This window comes from Sphaerodactylus townsendi, linkage group LG05 (genome assembly GCF_021028975.2).
Source record: "Sphaerodactylus townsendi isolate TG3544 linkage group LG05, MPM_Stown_v2.3, whole genome shotgun sequence".
Lineage (NCBI taxonomy): Eukaryota > Metazoa > Chordata > Lepidosauria > Squamata > Sphaerodactylidae > Sphaerodactylus > Sphaerodactylus townsendi.
This window is the reverse complement of record NC_059429.1, coordinates 37,701,617-37,722,389: the sequence shown is the minus strand read 5'-3', so window position 1 is coordinate 37,722,389 and position 20,773 is coordinate 37,701,617.

The window sequence follows — 20,773 nt, the reverse complement described above, 5'->3', positions numbered from 1 at the left end:
TGCAGTGGTACCACAGGGTCAGACATGACTGAAGGGGAAACTTTACCTTTTTATTAAACTTTTCTGCAAACCTGCCCACCCACCCCCACAAGATTGCCAGGTAATCCTACTTTTCACCACTTGATTCTGATTTGTGGATTATAGTATCCACAGATGGAGCCAGGTTGAAAATTAGTTACACTGATGATTGATGCATTTCTTGACCTGATAAACACCGTATGAATCAAAATTGTTCTGTTTCATGCAGGACATTCCACCTCTACCCACTACTTTCTTGGTCTCTTCTCTTCTTGCTTTTTTTGCCATCAAATCATAGCTGACTTATGGCAAGTCTGTAGGATTTCCAAGGCAAGAAATATTTGGAAGTGGTTTGCCATTGCCTGTCTCCACTTCATTAAGCTGTGCATTTCTAAGTGCTCTGCTTTGGCAAAAAATAATGTTAATCTGATACAACACCTAAGTGGCATCTTTTGAGACTCGACCAAAATAACATGTATGTCATACAACTTACTAGCCATGGCTCACTTACCTAAAGCACTTGCTTTTATAGAATTGTAAAAATAGAAGAGCACTTGGAAAGCCATAGCACATGGCTTCTCCTTGTAAAGTAATTCCTTCTCTTACAAAACAACTCTTTTTTCTATATTTCCCAGTTTCCTTTTCTGCGTTCCTTGTTTTAGATGACAACAGCAGCAGCATCTTATGGGACGTTAACTTGGATTTTATTTCCAAATGTATGTGTCTGTGACAGAGACAAAGAAAGATTTAGAACATATTTACTCCCTTCTCTCAGTCCATAGTGTCACCCACTCCAAGAGGAGGTTCACATTTAAACTCTCTTCCATGAAGCACACAAACATATTGAGAAATTTTAGGAGCAAATCTTATTTATTGTATAACTGGAGTCAGGCAGGCAAACTTGTGGCTAATGTCACCTACCGGTAGATTATTTTCCATCCGCCTCCAGACCTTGCATTTTATCTTTCTTTTCTGTGGTACCCCTTATCACACATTATCTGTGTTCCTTATTTCCTTAACTTCAGTTTTAAACTATCATTTAAATTAAACATATCAAGTTCAGTTTTAAACTAAACTATTTAAACTAAGCATAAACTATTTAAACTACATATCAAGTTGTTTTAAACTATCATTTGTGGAGGATTTTAATTTCTGGGAACTGTTTTGGCAGAGTTTCTTCTTTTGACTGAAAACCAGGATTAAATAACATGAATACATTACATTAAAATACAAGACATGAAATAATTAACACACATTGAGGGAATACAGACTTCAGCACCACAGAGTGTGAGGGGGAAAACTAGTACACTCATAAAAACAGGGCAGAATGCCAGATAAGTGGTAATTAGATGTACTCCAAGCAGTAAATTATCCCTGTTTTCTACTGGATTTAAATGACCCTAACATACCCTGGGTACCCCTTATATTGTCATCTAAGCTGGTACGCTGGCAAATTTATAACCTGCCTTAGGTCATTTCCCCACTTACTTTTTGTTGCGCTCTACTCATGGCAAGTAATGTGGGGTCCCGCTGCACTCCCCACTGTGCCAGTGGTGACAGCACAGCAACCCTGAATCTGCCGCTCTCCTTCCCCCTCAGCGTGCGGTATTTCTGTTCCTGGATGGAACAGCACCTTTTTGAACACCCCTGCGCGGGGGAGGGGGGAAGCCCAGGGGTGTGACTGCCAGTTTCAAGACGGAAGCTTTGGAGGCTGCCCCCAAACGCTCCCTTCCCTCCCTCTGCCCTTGCGCCCTGCTGCAAAAACAGGGACAGAAAAGGTTTTTTTAAAAAAAGAAGACAGGAGGCGTGTTCCTGCGGTGGGGAGTAAGACTTCGTGCTCAAAAGCGGCGATTCAAAGGAGAGCGGTTTGCCTCAGCGGTTTTTTTTAAAGTGGAGAATCGGCCTTAGTTTCAGGAATGTCACAGGTTAAACTGTAGCTCCATGGTGGAGGAGAAGTCCAAGGAAAACTGACTTCATATCCCAAACCAACATCTTTGTGAAATATTGACTTTTTCTAAAAGCCAGTTCTATATTACTGGAGACCCTAAGTTAACTTCTCCTATTTTTTCAATATTTACAACACATTTCTCTTTTTAAAAAATCATCTTTTTGGACAGATCATTACACTTCCACTGAAGCAAGATAAATCATACTTGATATCAGAAGTGACACTCTGTATATATATGTAATATTATCAAAGAAATAGTCCCCTTTAATCTGTGTGGCAGTAGCGTGATGAAATGGTAACAAAGCAGGTTTCAATGGCTCAGGCACCTAACACTTGTCAACAACAAGTGCATCAATGAACTATGACAGCCTTTGATTAAAAATATTGATTAATCCTGTATCTTACTTCCAGTGCTCAAGGATCATGGGAAATTGCTGAGAACCCATCACCATCCTTGTTTGTAATTCATCAAGGCATCCACTATACCATGAAAATCCAAGCCAATATAACAGCGCTAAAAAGTAAGCATGCAAATCCTTAAAGTCAATAGAATAATACCAGGAATTAGTTTCATGGAGGCATGACTTTCTGATGCTGAGGTCGAAAAGAAATTAATTGGCAAAATAAAAAGAAAAGGCAGGGGAGAGGGGAACAACTCAGTAACTCTTCATTTTTCTGAAGAGTCAAGACTACTATGTAGAATTTTTTAAAATAAAAACTCAAGCCTACGAAGGCAAGAAACTGAAAACCTAGACCACTAATATTATTTGCACAAAATCAGAATGCATTTCAGGCCATCAAATGCAGGATGTGATAGGTTTGAAAACTCTAATGAGTTGGGCAGTGTAATCCTGGGGGGAGGGTAGTTGCGCTGTGGCCAGAGAAGGCACAGCTGTGCTGACTCCAGGAGATTTGCTGTGTCATGGATAGCCAGCCAAAAGCAATGCTGCTCTTTCTTCCTTTACAGTGACCTATGCAGCTCAATGGACTCTGCCACTGATTGTGCCAGTATAAGTCTGCACTGGCAAAAGGGGGCGTTCCTGAGACAAAAGGGCTCAGGAGGCCAATTAAAGCTGCCCTTGTCCCCAGGAACTAAAGGTGACCCTCAGAGGAGCATTAGAGAAGCACTGATGCCATAGCAGTGCTGCCATGTGGCTCCTTAGCACCAGCATAAGTGCCTCTGAACTGATGATAATACTCCTTTTATCCCCACTCCCTGGATTGCACTGTTAATCATCAGTATCTAATTCTCCGTGTGGCTCCATTTTTGGATACTTAAATCTAGAAACTGCACCATAAACAGATCTTTCTACAAAGACAGATCTTTCTACAAACCTAAAAAAGCCTCATGTTGGCAGAAGAATCTGAAATATTAAAAATCTACCTCTTAAAACAATAGAAACAGCATTTGTTGTTTTTTTAAAAAAAATGCCTTCTCAGTGGCCGTTGCTAGACAGTCACAATAGTTTTGCCAGCCTTTAAATTTGGCTTCTGCTGAGAACCACCATGAGTCTCCAGACAAAAATTCTTCCTGGGCTCCCCTGTAGGGTCCTGATGCAAATTTAAATGTTATAACAAAACATTTCACTTGGCTGGCTGTTACCATGCACCTATAATAATAAAATAATCTGCATGTCCATCTGTTTGATCATTTGTGGCAGCCATAATAAAAGTAGAAATCTCAAAATGGGTCACCAGCTTCAGGATGAAGTGCCAGGATCAAAAATGAAAGGAACTGGAATTTTCTGGGATATTATTTATTCCATTTATTTATATCGTACAATCTGCTCTTCTGCCAGGACTGTAAATACATTGTTCTGTATTCATTCATTTTATCTTAGCAGCAACTCAGTGAGGTAGATTAGACTGAGAGGACAGATTTTAACACAGGCTGATTATACACTGGTATTCTGCCCTACACTGAAGGTAGATTCTCTTCCCCCCTCTCACAGAGGAGATCTGATAATCTCTGCTGTTTGTGAGAGTAGGCAAAGAGTGGAAATGAAACAAATGGCTCTGCATTATTCTTTCCTTCAGGGTTTTTGGTTCCATCCTGCCTCCCCCGCCATACTTCTTCCTTCTTCAATGATCAGGAGGGCTTTAAAAAACTTTTTTCAACTTTAAACACTTGTACTATATTAAATCTATTGAAATAATGATAGATCTAATATAAGAATAGCGACATATCCTAATATCGAAATAACGATAGATCAAATGGGGGAACACAATAAATGGGGGAACACAATAAAGAAAAAACCAAGGAAGCATCAGCAGGGCCAAATAGCCAAATAGGGATTGGTACAGCTCAGCAAAGGTTTTCCTATGGGCAGAGAGGGGAAAGGTGACATTTCCTGGACTGAGGGCAACAAGCCAGAGGAGAAAGGGGGACTCACTTGTGATGGTCTGGCCACTCCCTATTCCCACCCTTCCTCCCTTCCTCTTTTCCGGAGAAGGAGCTGGTGGATACGGCAAGCTGCGGGGAACCCCCAAAGTGAAATGAGCTGCCATGGGATTAGTGGTGCTTGCATAATGGGCCTCAGTCTCTTGCTATCAGGTCAGAATAAGTCACTTGGTTTTTTCAGCACATAGTAACTGTGACCCCATTTGAAACACCCAGCAGAGACCAAGTATCATGAAGAGTGGTCTGTTATCACTGAATATCACAAGAAAGAAGAGGTGTTTTATGTTTCCAGAGGTGAGCTGTATGTGTTGTACTGGATCCTGCAAATGCATGCTGCTAGATTTTCTCTGGTGCTAGATGCTCCTTTGGAAGTATCATTGGAAACACATCTTGCAGCTGGGAAGGATCCTTGTGCCAAGTGTCACTATTAGCAGAACAGATCGGCAGGATCCAACCTATTAATACACCTGTGAACGATTTGTTTCTGTTTTCAATTGAATTAATATGATTATGAAGTTAAGACTTTTGGAAAAGTAGACGTTTATATCAAATGCTTAAAAAGTTAGAAATGATTGAAACATTTGCAGAAGTCTTCTGGATTATTTAGATATTACTGCCCCTTCTCAAGACAAAATGCAATGCTTTTTTCTAGTATGAGTGAATATTCATTAGGAGCTTTTATTCTTGTAATGTGCTTGATTACATGACAGATAGGCTCAGGAAATTAGTCCTTCTCATTTTGGAATGATTTGAAAGACAGCTCTTCATTTTTCTTCCGTGTCCCTAGGTTGAAATATTCTTTTTGGAAAACAAAGTGCTCTGGAATGAATACTTCTGAAGCAGGAAATCTAGAGCTATTTGATGAAGAGGTTTGTGAGGGCTGACCAGGTGAGTCCATTACTGATTGTAATGAATATCAAAAAATCACTTCAAAATCCTGATGAATCTCCAGCTGCTTTGTACTCTAGGCAATATACAACGGAGAACTGAGATGAAGCCATCACATTAGCCTTAGTGAGGAATGTGCTACAAATCTTCCAAGTTTGCATGAATGAAAAAAGAAGACAGGGCTGGGATGACTCTCTGTGTATAAGTTTTATGAATTTTGATAGGATTTAATTGGTTATATGGATTTTAAATAAGTGTTATTGTTATACTGTTACAGAGTACAATTATTTTAGGTTTATCAAATACATATAAAGTACATATACATTCAAAGTGCTTGCATCCAAGTTGTCTCCGCTCCGGACTCTTTTGCCAAAACTATGCAGGAAGAGCCAACCACAGTGTCCTAATCCAAGTTTTCCAGTGATTAGGAGAAATGTGCTCTGGAAGGATGTAATTCCAGAGAAGAAATGGCAGGTAGGGGGAAGGTTAAGTGCCCTCCTACCTATTAATCTTCCAAAGAAATGATAGCATGCCTGAATTAGCATTATTTTAGCCAATGGGGACATATACTTGCTGAGACATTTGCACCTCAACCATTTAAAAATCCCTCGTATAGTTTGCTCATAAATGCCAGTATAATTTATAAGCCTTCCAGGGGCAGCATCTTACATCAGAAGAGTAATTCCTTGTTATAGTTGCTGGGGGGACTATTTATTTGTTTCAAGGCGTAACTGTACAGATGCTGCTATGCTGTTTTCATTGCTTAGAAAATTGGATTAATGCTTCTTTATTGTTTGCTCAGTTTCATCCCTCCAGGAAGCTTTGGCTCATGTCCACATGAAATGCTATGCTCTGCCAAGCTGAAATGAGTGTTTATAGCATGGTGAATTCTGCCATATCCTAGGCACTCTCCACAACTAGCCTGGGAGCATACCTTAGAGTGGTTGTTGGATTGGACCAAGCCAATTTTTTCATTGATGAAAAAGGAGTCCCCTAAGACCATCTAATATGGCTATCCTGGGGATCATGGAATCTGCTTGGACAAAATCCACGTGGGGTGGGGTTGGTGGTAAGGAGAGGAACAGAGCAAATCTGAGAAAAAAGATGGCTAGTTCCACCTCATTGTTTACGCTCTCTTTTTCTTTCTAATCTGTCCTGTACTTGGCCTTGATCAAGTTCCAAGTTATTTATTATTTGCATTATTTATAGTCTGCCTTTCTAACTGAGATGCAAGATAAATTAGAAAAAATTAGCAATGCAGAATGAAAAGTGTAAGACGTATAGTACATACTGGCTCTTTCTGCACAAATCATCTCCGAAACCATTTCTAAAACATTTTCAGTCCCTCTTTAACAATGATGTATGTCTGCACTCACCCCCTCGAAATGATTCATGGCCACCATTACATGATTCCCCCCCCCTTTTAGTTCTGTGTGGAATCAGTACTTCGAAGCCTTGTGCTGCAATTCTCTACTCCTCGTACACTCAATGCTTTGAAGATTTCACCCCTCCCCCCAATTTTTTTTTGAAATGCTGCAAATAAACAGGTGAGGAGGAACAGGGTGAGCTCAGAAAGTGGCACCAAAGAGGAAGTTCAGCACTTGAAGATGTTTTCAAAATGTTTCAGCTGCAGAATCGTGTTAAAAAGAGCATTACTTTAAAATATTTTGAGGCTGAAAATAAAATGTTTGGGATAAAAACAATGTGCCACTCTATGGAGGAAACTTTTATTTCCTGCCTCAAAACATTTTAAAAGGTTTTTGTGGAAAAGGTCATTGCAATAAGATTGGAATGGTGGTGGAAAATGCCATCAAATTGGATCATGGGTCATGGAGTTTTCAAGGCAAGAGATGCACAGAGGTGGCTTGCCTTCCTGTCTCTGCATAGCAACCCTGGACCTCCTTCATCCATCCCAGCACTAACCAGGGCTTTGCAGCCTCTAATGAGGTTGGGTAGCCTGGCCATATGGTAGTTGCCACAGTAGAAGAAAAAATGAGGGCAACACACAGGCTCTCCTTTCCACTCTCTCAGGTGTTTGTCCCTCATCCTTGGTGGCTCTGGTGTATTAGCAGGGGGATGGGTAGAAAACAACTTCTTTCCTTCTTTCTGTCATTCTCCATTCCTCCCTGGTATGGAGGCCTGGCTGCACATCCTCGCCCCCCACCCCCATTTGCTGTTGGCAGCACCCAGCTCTGCTCAGGAGAGTCCCACTATTTTCCCTATGTATGGGACTGGTGTTGCACTGGGTGGCAGAGAGCAGAAAGATGCTGCATCTAACGGTCTCCTGTCAAGAGTAACTGCCACATTCTGCTGCTTGGTTTGTGTTGTTTTTTTTTACCAGTTCAGTGTAAGCCCTGCCCCCAAACCATGTATGCATTATGATTGGCTGGAAGGATTAGTGCATGGAAATTACCTGGAAATAAGTTGGTTATGGTGATTGGCTGGAAGTGAGTTGTCTCCACCTTCTAGATTTGTTCAATTATATATAGAGATTTGCTTTGCTATGTGTTAGTGTAGAGACAACTGGGTCATTCCCCTTGGCTACTTATTTAAGGCTCCCCACCCCACCTATTGCTGAGTTCTTGATCTCTAGTCACTCAATTTTCTTTATAACATTCGGAATATTATGTTGATGAAATCCTGATAAAATGGGAAAGAAATCCAACATTTAAATATAATTCTGAATTAACCAAATTGTAACCTGAGGAAAGAATTAAAATACAAATTAAACAAACAATGAAATGCAGCAATTTCCTATACTTACAACTCTATCTAACTTTACCAGCAATTCAGTCAGAGCAACAGCTGTAATGATATCACCTGATGGCAACATGGTTATATTAGCATCCTTACTACATCAAGATATGATGTTCAAAAGAGTTTCTACAAAAGTGTGGTGTGCTCATACCTAAATGTTCTGTGTACATCTTAACATTTCAGTGAGCAGTGCAATCCGGGGGGGGGGGGGGATTTCACAGCAACTAGGGACAGTGCTGCAGCACCTCCAAGTAGCAAAGAAAACAGCAGAAATCTCCAGCTGCTCTGCAAACCTCCTATGCAGCCCAATTGGTTGCACTATACCCTTAGTTGGCATATGTGTACACCAGTCAAAGGGGTGTTCCCAGATCAAAAGTCAGTGCCGTCCCTGGGAATGCCTCCAGAATGTCCCCCGACAACACCAGCATGGGTTCTTGCACCAGAGGAATGCAGGTGCAGTGCCACAGAGATGTGCAGTACCCCGCTGCTGACATTAGTGCTCCTTCTGTTGATGTATTTACCCCTTGCATCAGCACACAGAGCACCCATGCTAGTATGCCCTCACACTGCTTCTACATTTGGATTGCACCCCGTGGATTGCACTGTTAGGATAATAGCCTGAGTTCACCCAATGCCATGTATTAGAGAAAACTTTTGTTTCTGCCTCTTGTATACATTTCCTCTTCAGTACTCGAAGTACATGAATAGAATTCAGAAACAAACAGGAAAGAGGAGAAGGCTTCTGCATGCCAAGTAGGTCTTTGCTGACTTTTTCCTTTTGCTAGCTAATCTTTCATCCAGCCCCAGGCTATGATCCTCTGGCTAAAAGGTGAAGGACTAGAGTCCTTCAGCTCTTACCCTTCAGCTGCTGCCTCTGGGCACATTCAGGCCCTAGAAACCAAATCATGGAAATTGGCTGGAAATTTAAATCTGTGGTGAAAAATGAGTTATCAACATAACCAAAGAATGATTAGCCAGCAAAAGTACAGATCAAGATGGGGGCGGGGGAAGGAGGGATTCTTTTATTAAACACCTACATGCTTTCTGATTGTCCAAAGAGTAAAAAGACCATTAAGAAGGCACGTGGGTCTTTCCTCTGAATAAACGTGTTTAGATTCCTCCTAATGCTACTTCCCAAATCCTGAGCAACAGGCATCTACTGAACTCTGGTTTTCTGTCAAAAATTGTCATCAAATCAAACTTGTGGCAGCCATGATTTCAACTCTCATCTTGAAAGAGCCCACTCAAACTATCAGTGTTCCAGCTGAATCAATGAACATGCATAATTCTTCATCCCTGACTGAAATACAACAATAATAAAAATGAAATAAATTGAAATGGATGGCATCAAATTTGAGAATAAAACAGGAAGAAAAATAGTCATAATTGGCACAACCCTGCAGCTCTCTCTCTCTGTTTTTTGGTGCTTGTTTCATGAAGTCTGCAGACAAAATTTAAATGATTAAATTTTGTGGTCCTCATTTCTGGTTGACATTCTTTCATGCAGATTGTTCTTAAAAAGCAAATGTCCTTTTGCATAGCCACATGCTAATAGAATTGCAGGAGCCTGTAAGTAGTTTCAGGATGGTGGCCAAATAATTTTGTCCTGTATCATTAAATGAACACAAACACATTTCAGGGAAGGCCGTATTGAATAAAGCTGTAGGAAACTGATGACATTCCAGCTGCCACTTTGGAAGTTTTACAGTGAGTTTTTATTTTGCAACATCAGTGTTCTCTACAAAATATGTTTAAACCCCAAAGAGCTGTCACTTCTTCCTTCTCTTGCCCCCTGGTTCTAGTATTGTGAGAAAGAGAGAAAAATTTCTCTCTGTCAACATTTTCTACCCCATGCATAATTTTATAGACTTCAATCATATCCTCCCTCAGATGTCTCCTCTCCAAACTAAAGAGTCCCAAAAGTCCCAATATATAAAAATTAATTTAGAACAGAAGAAGGGAATTTTTTGGGGTGCTGTTCTTAGTACTCAATGTATGATGCATATTGATTGCTGTTTGTGTGTTACATGTGCATATATAAATACACCATGCACAAATGTAGAGATGTGCATGGCTATATTGTTCAGCAGCTTTCAGTGAAATTCATTGTTCATGCAATTCATTTTATGAGAATGTTTTCTGCATTAAAAATGTTGCCATAAATGGCCCTGGCTTAGCTGTAATTATGCACCACAGTGTTTGCACAACCAAGACAATGGATGGAAATGTGCATTACAATACAAATGGAAATACGTATTCCCACCCACCCTGTGTAGAGGAAATGAAGAGTGCAATGGGTGTCTTACATACCAATGCACATCACAATTAAGATACACATCTGGGCCCATTCTATACATGCAGTTCTCAATCTAGACAGGAAAACCACATGCGGAGGTTTATCCACCCATACAATTGTGCTATTGGGACTGAGTTCATGTTGCTCCCTGAATGTAAAAAAGAAAGATTCAGTGTTCTAGGGAATCTTGTATTTCACCAGTTAAATGAGAACTGTTAGCTTACTGTGGCATACAGCAGTGATGGGAAACCTGCTAATGGGTTAGAAAAGAACTGGGCTCTCAACTAGAGTTTTTATTGTATTTAAATAAGTAGTTTGTGTGATATAGGTTATTTCAGTGATGTGAAACTCACTAGCATTCTTCTCAAGTACGTTCCACTTTTTCTATGAATCCTATTCAGAGTAAAAAATGTGTAACTGAAACAAGAAAAAGTGACCCTTTAAGGAAAATCTGCTCTTTCCATCAGATGATATGCAATAGAAGGAGGTTTTCTTCCCTTCCACTGGAAGAGTGAAACAGCCCCAATGTGTTTGCACAAAGACATTTCTTTATATTTGTCCATTTTTTCTTTCTTCTATTGTTCATGATAATTTTCATTATAATATGATTTTATTTTCTTTGTTTATGTTCACTGTTACCATTGAGAAAGGAGTCTGACTTAGGTCCACTTCCATTGACCATAAATATCTGGACTTTTGGGGCTTTCCCTGGCCTTCAGTTTTCAGTCTTCAGCAGAAACTGTTCAGTAGTTAAAGACTCCTCCAGCATCTTGTTACTGTACAGAACTTTGTACATGCTCTGCTGCAGCACCAAGATTTTAGCATTCAGTTGCGCATAGAGTGTTACAAAAAATGGTAATGGAAATGAAATGAAAGTAAATGTGGTATCCCTGACCCATTCCACACAGGCCAACAAACACAGGTGGAGGATGTTATGAAACCTGTTTTTTGCGGCGTGGGACTTTGCACAGGTCCTGCTCCCAAAATTCATTTCCCCTAACCCACGTTTTTTGAAATCACTATACTCATGATTCTTTTGAAAAATTCCAGGTTGGAGCCGCTCCTGAGTGAACGGCCAGGCAGGAGGTGCTTTATTTGCCTCCCCTCCACCTTGTCCTCCACAATGAAAGAAAAGCTGCTTGCCATTGCCTGGCCATTCAAGGGAGGCCCGTTTTCCTTTTTTCAAAATTGTGTGGGTCATATTGTGGAACGATCGACATGGCTGTGGGGATTCATCTTTGCATGCCTGCATAGCTAGGCATGTTTTGCTGGAATTTTTTTTTAAAAGAGAAGCATCTCCATGTGAAGGTGTGACAGTAACCCAGGTTGTTCCCATGGGCTCCAATTGCTGCCTGCATGGAACGCGTGTGGTTGGGTAAACAGAAAAACAGATCCCTTTGTCTCTACTGCAACCCATTATATGTTTTCTGTGCAGAATCAACCAATGTTTGGATGAGCTTTATCTGAATGATTGTTCCTTGAACCATGTAATGAGAAAATAGTAATGTACCATGGTGTAAAAGTACTGTAAACCTTCTTGGAGATAATTTACAGGGTGGAACAGCTTGAAGTTTATCTGAAATCTACACAGAGACCTGTCAACAGTAGGGAAGCCATGGCACTTGTAAGAGGCACCATCTCTGCCTGCCTGCCTGCCTGCCTGCCTGCCTGCCTGCCTGCCTGCCTGCCTGCCTGCCCACCCACCACACTATTTGTCTTTACATGCTGAGCTTCACTGTACCCACCCAAAAAGCTTAAGCCCCAAAGCCCACATGCCATTACCATGAGTTGTGGAAGGAAGGGTTGGGCTATCATCTGCATGGCCCCCAGCTAAGCCCTTCCCATCACTCTTAGGCGGATTCTGCATGGGCCAAAAACAGCGGTGTGAAAACGGTGTAAAATGGTTTAAAAGGGTGTAAAAGGGTTTACACTGTTTTCACACCATTTTCACACCGCTGTTTTTGGCCCATGCAGAATCCGCCTTAGTAAAAAGCCAGCCATTCCACTTTGCCTTTCTCAGTGCACTGACGGGCTTAGGCATCATCCTCAAGTTCTCTTTGGCCATTTCTGCATGGCCACGATGGGGGTTGGGTCGGCGTACATGACACCAACCCAACCCCCCCAGGACCGTTTGCACGAACGGTCCCAGTTGCGGTGGGGAAGACGGAGCCGTGGAGCGCCATCGTCCAATCAACCTATCTTCTCTGCGACCATCCGGTGCATCGCCAAGGCCAGGGGACATGCCCCCCCTGCCCTGTGTGACCGCACCGGAGTTGCAGGGCAGGGGGGGGCATGTCCCCAGGCCTCGGCGACGCACCGGACGGTCGTAAAGCAGGTAGGGCAATCGGGCAAAGGGGGGAGGTATGGCGCCTTCCAGCCGCTGCCGTTTGCACAGCAGCAGCTGGAAGCTGCCATTTTCCAAAAACCTTGCTGGGGAAGCAAGGCGGGAAAATGGCGGCTTTGCGTCGCTTGGGAGGAGCAAGGGTGGCGCGGCTGCGCAGCAGCTGCACCCCCCGTGCAAACAGCTCCCTGGGGACGGCGTTTTTGCCGTCCCCAGGGCGCTGTTTATGGCCCGTGCGGAAAGGGCCTTTGCTTCTGAATTTACATTCCCTCTTTTGCCACCCCTCCAAAAACAATAGAAGATCAATAACAAGAACACTAATTTGGAAAAGTCTGCTGGTTATAAAATTTAACAACACATTTGTTTGAAATTAACTATGCCCACTTACTTTTATTTTCTATATGGGATGCTTCCTTCTGCTATACTTTCAGCCATTTAATGGTTGAAAATGGTTCATCCCAGCAAGGTTTTACACACAGTAATAGCTCTATAAGCCATAGTGTCTTTGATGCAAGTTAATTGCAAACAGCTCTGAGAGCTAATACTTTCATCTTCTTCAGTAAGAATCATGAGTATTTGTTTGTGTCTGTTTGTATTTACTCAGTGACACCAGCATTTGAACTCCACAGTCTATAACTTTAACAGTGTGAAGCAAGAAAAGGGAAGAGTTGCAGGATAGGGAAGGCAGTGCTATCTTGAGAATGTAATGCCAGATAATACTGAATGAGGGCCTTGGCATATTTAGGTAGATATGAATGTGCAGCCAGATGTGAACATATCAAAAACAGTGAACAATATCAATGGTTCCTCCACTCCTTGAGGTCACAAATACATATATCTATATATAGACATTTGTTGATGCTCTTTGAAGGAAAAACAAGGACCATGAAGTGACATACCAGTGAGTAACATATCCAGCAGGACAAAAGAAAATCATTCCTGAATTGTCTTTTTTTCATTTCCAGTATGGCAGTATTGAATGATGAAGGGGAAATGGCTTCACACAAATTCACAGTTCAGGCTATTCTTTGAATTTGTGACATTACACTGTGGAATAATATGGTTTGCAGAATGCTTAACAATATGGCTGCTTACTTCCAGTCCTAGTTGTTAAAAAATGTAATTTATTTTTAAATTTGGGATATGCACATAAAAATGGTCATTAGCTGGAGGTCACCAAAACACATGAGGGAAATGGTGGGGGTGGGAACCAAAGGGACAAAGTTCCCAGGGCCCAAGTCATCTGGAGAACCCCAGAAGCCAGTGTCATGCACCATTCTGACTGCATCTAATTCTAGTTTTAATGAAATTCCTGCACTTCACCCCCTAATGATGCAGGGAAGGCAGATCACAGTAAATAGCAGTAGCTCTGCTCTCTCATCACCACACCTTTCTACTAAGTTTGCTACAAGGAGGCAAATACTTGCATGTTCTGCTGAACCCATCAACCAAGCAGCGATACAGACAGGCAAGATGAAACAGCACAGCTCATGGTAAAAAGGTATTTTCCCCTCCTCCACCCTGTACATGCATGGTGATGGAATCTTAATCTGTTTTAGTGGTTACACATGTGGAATAGAAGAACTCTTCTCCCCTTTAATTAGATCTAATTACATTTTAAGCACAGTTCAGGTTGTGAGTTCTTGTCCTATTTGTGGGAGATTCAACATCCCTTTGTAAATGTTACTTTGCTGCTGCAGACATTAAGCTTCATGATGTGAAAAATTAAATAATCTTTTTAGAAGGAGACTCAAAGTGAATTATAACTGCCTTCCCCTCCTCACAACAGAATCTTGTGAGGTGGGTAGAGCTGAGAGAGTCAGTTCTGAGAGGACTGTGACTAGCCCAAGCAAGTTTCATGTGGAGGAGTAGGGGGAAAAACCCAGTTCTCCAGATTAGAATCTGCTGTCACTACACCACACTGTGTATCAACAAAATCAACCCTAGTACTTCTCATCCATCCCCTATACAACATACTTTGCACCTCATTTTGTGATAGGTAAAGGTATAAGGATATACTTAAATAGATTTCTTGTTGAATTACTTATTAAAATGTATTGTGATGTGAAGTTTGGTGAACTGCATCACACTTCATCAGATGTAAGAAGTGTATCCTATATTGGTACACATATGTATGTGTATGCAAATATAAAAATTACACACTTGGTTTCAATCAGAGGCAGGGGCAGTTGGAACCTTTGTCCATAACTCTCAGTACCCTGGAACACACACATTTATTTCAAACTAACTGAATGCAAAAATGTGGTGGGGAAGTAATGACTGAAATAATAACCACTCATTTCTGCACATAAGTTTATGTTTGCAAGGAACCTCAGAATTTCCAACATTTATGGTTATTATCCAACACAAAAGAAATAACAATTAATGATTCTGGGGAAGAAGTTGGAATGCAACCCTCTGCTTTATTTTTTGAAATTCATTCATAGCTTTCCTTTCTCACTGAGATTCCATGTGGTTTGCATAGTGAAATACAATACTAAAATAACATGAGACATTAAATTTTAAAAAATCTGGACATAACTAATATAGGATTGTGTTTCCTGCTCCCTGCCAGTCTCCATCTTGAACCACAAACCAGGGGAAAGAGTTACTGGTTGGAGGGGATACCTCATTAAACAAGGGATACGTCCCTGTGGAAAGCCGAGAAAATGACCATTCCCGTTAGTCTTAATAAGAAATGATGGAAGATAAAACTGAATCCCAAGTTTATCAAGACCTTCCCAGTAGCGGGGGCTGGTCCATCTAGGACCAACTCAGGCTATCCTAAATGTTCTCACCAGACAGTCCATGAAAAAGTAGGCTGTTAGCTAGTAGGGTTTGACATCATCGACCCTGAAATATTCTTGCCATTCAGCTGGCAGTGCATGGGAACAGCAAAGTTTCCTGGGGAAAGGATCTAGGGTGTAGGTTTAATCATAGATTTTTGGACTAATAGAACATCATCTTAATGCCATGACATCACTTCCAGTTTTGTGCCTGATGTGATGTTGTGTGTTGCTTCATTGCCAGCATTACTGTCCCCACCCCAGAATCTTCAGATGGGTTGCCAACTGCAACTGTAGGCAGGCATTTTCTGTTACTAAGATATAAAAGCCTGGAAATAAGAATTCATACAGGCATGCATCTCCCAATAAAATTTTGTTGCAGTAGTAGCATCTACCTCAGGGGAAAGCCTACTGCTCCCTTCCCCTCTCAAATTTAAACTTCCTTTCCCGAAGAAAATCAGACATTGTCTGCAATACTCTATCATGAGAATGCTGTAGATGTAGAACATCTTACATCCGATTAGACATGCATAGGATTATACCATTGAAGATAAATTAAAGACACTCTACAAGTGCTCAGAGTAATTTGGTTACCAACAATTTTTTTTTTGGGGGGGGAATGTGACATTCTGCAAGCAAAGCTTCTGGTTCTCATGCAAGTCTTTCCTAGAAGCAGCAATACTTAAGCCAGCATGGTGTAATAGTTAAGAGAGGCAGACTGTAATCTGGAGAACTGAATTTGTTTCTTGAACCTACTCATGAAGCAGGTTTAATTCCCCACACCTCCACATGAGCAGTGGACCCCTATCTAGTGATCTGGATTTGTTTTCCCATTCCTACACATGAAACCTGCTGGGTGACCTTGGAGTAGTCATAGTTCTCTCAGAACTCCCTCAGTCCCACCTACCTCACATGGTGTCTGTTGTGAGGGGATAGGAAGGGAATGAGTTTGTAGGCTGCTTTGAGACTCCTTACAGGAAAAAAAGATGGGGTATAAATCCAAACTCTTCCACTCTTCTTCTTAATTCCTCTTCACATGCTACAGTGAACTCATGCATCTGTCTATATGAGACAGCCTGTACACATTCACTTTACAAATGAAACTGGACACCAGTACCTGGTGTCATTTCATTTTTACCTCATAAATTTAGGGGTTTTTTATTGTAGTATTGCCAGCTCTGGGTTAGGAAATACCAGGAGATTTTGGGGATTAAATCTGGGGCGGGTGGGATTCGGAGACGGGAGATGCCTCAGCAGGGTGTTATGCTATAAATTCTACCCTCCCAAGCAGCCATTTCCTCAAGGGGAACTGTTCCCTATCACCTGGAGATCTCCAGGTACCACCTGGAGGTTGGCAAGCCTATCTGATTAGTATGTTCTATAATGGAGCACTCCTGCATTGAGTGTGCTTACTGTTGTTGCATACACAATAGCAAACAGAGAACTTGCATTAAGTTACCATCTGCACAGGGGTCAGTGTTCCTCCTTTGTACAGCAGAATAAAAGTTTCTAAGAAGTTTTCCACAGTGTTGTAAAGGGAGAAGGATCAAAACAAAACCAGAATTACTTGACTCTATGGATGATTGGTTTTGACTCTGCCTACTATTGATTGACTGGCTCTCCATCCAACCAATCCCAAAGGGTACCAACCATCTCCTTCTGTTGCAAAGGAAAGGTTTGCTGCAGGGAAAGAGCAGAACCTGGAAAGGGGATTGGCAGATGCCCTTGTGTGTGGGGGGGTGGGGGGGTGGGGGGGGAGAGAAAAAGCTGTGAGGGCCCAAGCACTTGGAAAAAGCTCTAGAATGAATGCTTGACAGGGATGATTACAAAAACACTTTTTGAATTGGGTCTGGGGCAGTTTGTCTTTTACATGTTGTAACAAAAGCTCTAACAATAGATTGCAGTTCTGCAGTGTTCTTGAATGTATCCAAAAGCAGGAATCCTAATCTTGCTGCCATGGTTGTCATTGTAATGGAATATTTCAGTTCATATTTAAATGAAGCATTATTTTTTAAAACTAAAGTGCACAGCAGTCTTACTTCAGTGCCTTTATCAATACTTGCAGATCGACTGTGAGCTGCAATTCATCTAACTTTTTCCAGGCCATTAACAATTATGCTAATAGAACCTAACATTGACCCTTTTGAGTTCTCTGTAATTTGTCTGTCAGTGCTTCCCCCATTCAATTTACCTGACAATTGATTGAATACATGCAAAGGATCCACAGTAACTTTATCCATCTTTTAGATCCCTTGTACAGAAACAATTCTGGAAAATAAGTACTAGTGTCACAGTTTTGCAATTATGTATCATTTGGACTATTCAGCCCTATGTAACAGCTTGAATGAGAGAATGTTGGGGAATAGGGCTGAGTCCTACACAGATCTCTGTGGGTACAACAAGTTGTGTGTTTGTACCGGTTGTACTCGTATATGAATTGTGTCTTTATTGCAGAAATGGGTCTTAGAATTTCTCTGTTATTAAAATGAGTTGGAATTTTTTAGGAAGAACAAAATTGGGGTCCAAATTTTACAAAGCAATCAGCCCTTTGCTAATGACTAGATGATGACATTTAACTTATCTTGGCATGGATGGGATATAGGGTTGTGAATGCTATTGAGGCAACCTCCAGGAACTCTAAGGAGTTCCCCAGAACATGGGGAATATTGCTAATGGGGAACATGGGAAACATCATCACATCAGCAGTGCTGAAAGAATTCTTTCAGTGTCCATAGTAAATATTGTGGAGATTGGGCAGATTCTTAGAGGTCTGTGAATCCAGTAACCAGAAGTGACAGTACTGTATCTATGATGGCATCTCTCCCATTTTCCCCACTGCTGAATTTCCTGCTGTATGGAATGCAGAGCACAGGAAGCATCTTATTTTTCCTGCCCAACCATTTCAGTCTCTGGTCAATTTCACCTTCTGCTTGAACCTGACATTTTGAGTGCTGGTGAAGGGATTCTCCCTTCAACATTTGCTAAAGTTTGCCCTGGGACGTTTGCTTTGCAGGCTCCAAACCTGGGTTATTTTTCAGCCTGAAAAAGACATGGTTCTACTCAGCTCATTCTGCTGATTCTACCAATATATAGTTTTCCTTTTTTTTTATTTTCAAGGAGCTTCCTTCAAAGATACACAGATATTCATAATAGAATCTTAGACCCTCAAAGGACTGCTTTAATTCCCAATGAGAAGCATTTGGTAGACCTGCCTTCTGCAGACTGACAGTTGTTGTTTTAGCTTTTCTGTGCAGTAAGAAAAAACTGAGTAGGTCCATGGACGCACATGCAAGAACTCACAAGGACCTCATGGGGGAAGAAGAAATCCAATCCCCTCTGGTCTTCTCTTCCTCTCCTCTTCTCCCTTACTCATTCTAGCCTAGGCATGCCATTTGCCCTATTACAGCAGGCAAATGTTGAGAATGCCTCTTGTACTCCAGTCATGCTCACCATAGCAGCAGGGAAAAATGGGAGGGAGACACTGCTTTATGAGGGAATGTCACTTCTGTGTGAAGGCTCAAAAGTAATGCTCCTGCATGGAATGATGCCATAGGAACTTCCTGAATCTCTGTGGTAAAGGTTATAGTGATTTTTAAAAAAATCCTAGAATGTTTCTCAGTGTGGTGATGTCCCATGCCTTCTCTGCAAACATTTCTTGGTAGGTGCCAGGCATGTGACTGGAAAATATATTCCAGCCACCTTCTCCTTCCCACTGCTTCTGCCACCTCCTCTTGCTTTCTCTCTTATCGCCATTTGCTGTCTGAGGGAAGTAGCTAAGAACCCTCCAGAACTTACAATAAATTGAGTACAACATGCTTTTCTTGTGTGGTAAAAAGTTGGCCATAGCCGTTTTATTTAACAAAATTGGTTCAAGGCAAACAAAGCGTATGGCGCAGCATGGGGGTCTGATCTGTGTGCTGGGCAGCCCGAGTGCTGTCCCCCAGACACCTAAATTTTTCTACAGCACGCTTGCTGCTGAAAAATTAATGCACCCTGGAGCAGCTGTGAGATTCCAGATGGGCGGTTGCCACTTCCTGAAGACTCCACTGCTGCCAGGGGCGCAAGCCATATAAGCCCACGTCTGGGCAGGTTACCCTTTGGCTTGCTGCACCCCAAACCTCATAAGGAGGTTCCGATAAAGCGGGTATTTCACCCGCTGACCCTAAACTAAAGATCAGTCCCCCATGCGCAATCCGCCAGCCCTTAACAAAACAAACATGCATTAACAAATAACAAATACAGGGAGGGTGGGTGGGAGACTCGCGTGCTCCAGCAAATGGGGGGGAGGCAAAGCCGGGCCTAGCCTTAAATAGGCTGCCCGGCCCTCCTCCCAGATGACGTCAGGGCGCCCCGCGTCATTGCAGGGCGCCAAGAAGAACCAAAGCCTCGCGAGCAGAGGGAACTCGCGAGGCAGCCGGGAAGGCGGCCGCCCGTGGGAGGCTGTCCCTTCCCCAGCAGCAATGGCGACCGCGATAATTCGCGGCCGCTTATTTGCTCTCTCCTTTTCTGTTTGTCTGTTCTTTTGTTATTTTTAATGAAATCTTGCATGTGTTCGCTGAACAATTCCATAATGGCTACTGTGACCTAGGGAGATGTCCACCAGCATTATTTCTTTGATGCTGTGATGTGCATCTTCAACGACTCTGTTCTGGGGAGCTTTTTAAATCTCATGCCTCATTTTACTTTCAAGATATTTCTGCAAACCTAAGAGTTTCTTCCAGTTTGTAGAAACACAGCTTTGCACAAACATCTCATCTGCCTACCTTTATGCTCAGGACAGCACTGCTTCTGGTACATCATCTACAACCTTGCACACTTCCCAAAACATTTGGATCATACACATTCTATGTGGGTATCTATGTGTGTGTAAAGTGCTGCCAAATCACAGCTGACTTATGGTGACCCTAGCAAGGGACCTTCAAGGCAAATGAGAAGCAGAGATGGTTTGCCATTGTCTTCTTCTGCAGTCTTCCTTGGTTGTCTCCCTTCCAATGGTGACCCTGCTGAGCTTCCGAGATCTGACAAGATTGGGCTACACCATCCTGCCTTCCCTCCCATGGGTATCTATACCCAAATGCAAAAGGCATGAAGGCACACCATGTCATGTCATAAATAAAATCCCTAGGCTTGAGTAATGCTGTGCTTCAATATATTTATACAAAGTTGGAATAAGATCCATCATTGGGAAAATAATCTATCAATGTTCTTATCCATGAGTAAGCCGGTCAAGCTTAATATGGAGGGCTGCAGATGTGATTGCTTTCCAGCTTAGCAGATCCACTGAGAAAGTCCTCCACTGACAGATACAGTTTGAATGTCAAGCTGATTGCCACAGCCT